Source organism: Octopus bimaculoides, chromosome 7 (assembly GCF_001194135.2).
Source record: "Octopus bimaculoides isolate UCB-OBI-ISO-001 chromosome 7, ASM119413v2, whole genome shotgun sequence".
Classification (NCBI taxonomy): domain Eukaryota; kingdom Metazoa; phylum Mollusca; class Cephalopoda; order Octopoda; family Octopodidae; genus Octopus; species Octopus bimaculoides.
The window spans coordinates 15181764-15183718 of NC_068987.1; the positions used below are offsets into that span (position 1 = coordinate 15181764).

At 35.4% G+C, this 1955-nt stretch overlaps 1 protein-coding gene across 7 annotated transcripts in view; it reads right to left on the reverse strand.

The window, feature by feature from the left end:
• LOC128248322 (fatty acid amide hydrolase 1-like) overlaps positions 1-1955 on the reverse strand; it is a 26783-nt gene that overhangs the window by 11110 nt on the left and 13718 nt on the right. The gene's annotated exons all lie outside the window — the stretch shown is intronic.

Below are 1955 nucleotides of genomic sequence, written 5' to 3' on the forward strand. Positions count from 1 at the left end.
GATCACATCACAGAAGATCGAAGAGCTTGGTTGGGAAAAAATTCCTCATCCACCTTATTTTCCCGACCTTGCTCCTTCAGACTACCATTTGTTTCATAGTTTACAGAATCATTTGGGGGACACAACTTTCGCAAGCCAGAAGAGGTCGAAACTGACATTTCAGAGTTCTTCGCTTTGAAACCGAAAGAGTTTTACATTGATGTGATTAAAAAACTTGTAAATAAATGAAAGGAAGTCATAGATAATCAGGAAAAGTACATTGATGATTAAATTTCAATTAAATATAACGTTTGATCACTTGTTTTCTTTATTCAAAATTCAGACAAAACTTATGGGATGACCTGATATATCAGTAATTATGTCAGTTATCAAGAACTGAAATTTATACAGGTCCAGCTGGTTAAACATTAAGAGTACAAGATTAGTTAGTAGCATTATGCCTGACATGAAGTTACCAGTGTACTAAAAGATAATCACAAAGAATCAAGGTTTTCTGTTATTTTTGGGGAGGAGGGGGCCAATTTATGTATGTTTCTCTTTTCATACCACTAATGTTATCCAAAAGAAAGGCCTTCATTTTAAGGCTGATACAACTTGGCACCAGTACCACCACAGACGTTGCTATCAGAGCACCAAGAACCAGAGCAGATACTACAAAGCATCTAGTCTGATGCTCTAATAGTTCCACCAATTCATTCCCTTATATTGATCCTTTCTTATCATTGACCTTAAAAAGACAAAAGTAAAGTTGACACCAGTGACATCTGAATACAGAATGCAAAGAGTCAGAAGAAATACTGCAAAGTATTCTATCCAAAGCTCTATCAACTCTACCAATAAAAACATAAAAGAAATAAAAATACACATAGATCATATTTTGATTCTTAAAAATAGCCAATTTAAATTGACTAATTTTGGAAATATCGTATGATCCAATACTGGACAAAATCATTAATAAAATAGAAAGTTAAGTCCTGAGCAAACTGCTCCAACTAGAAAGACTCTATAAGAATATTAAACATGGATTACTCTGGAGAATTGCATCTTTTGCAACAATGGCCTTATTGTTTGGTCAGAAGTATCCAGAAAGAAAATCGTTAAACCATGACATATTTATTGTGACATTACTATTTCGTGCATTCACCTGAAGCTTGTAGTAATATTAAGTAAAAGGAATACAGCCAATTTTCTGTAATTGACAACACATTATCGTAAAGATATTTTGGAATGTTGTTTGGCAGTAAATCTTTGAGCACACTTGTTCCAAAAGAAAATTACTTATAATGGCTGTTTTATGGTTGAGCTCTTTCTATTGGGGAACTCAAATAACCTTTGACAATCATCCTTTCGGGGTCGATAAAATAAGAATGGAGATAAAGAATACGTACGCCACCCATTTTCGGCGTAGCAAAAACCCTAACCCTAAACCCTAAACACGTATTTTTTAATCTCTGAGTGCTGGAGTCGATGTAATCTACTTATACCCGGTAAATTTTCAGATTAACACCTGCACGATTTTCACTAGGGTGTTAGGGTTAGGGTTAGTTTTAGGGTTACAGTTAGGGTTTCAGGGTTAGGGAATTCTGTCCATAACCCTAACCCCTAACCCTAACCCTAACACCCTAGTGAAAATCGTGCGGGTGTTAATCTGAAAATTTACCTTATGCCCTCCTACGAAATTGCTAGCCTTGTGCAAGAATTTGAAATCAATATTTTTAGCACACTGGACGAAATGCTTAGCGGTATTTCGACCATCTTTACGTTCTGAGTTCAAGTCCCACCGAGGTTCACTTTGCCTTTCATCTTCTTTGGGTCAATAAAATAAAAAGCAGTTGAGCACTGAGATCGTTGTGATCGACCAAATCTCTTCCCTCCAAATTTCAGGCTTTGTGTCTATAGTAGAAAGGATTAATTTCTAAAGAAAATGAAAACAATTCTTATCAGTCATACAAAAC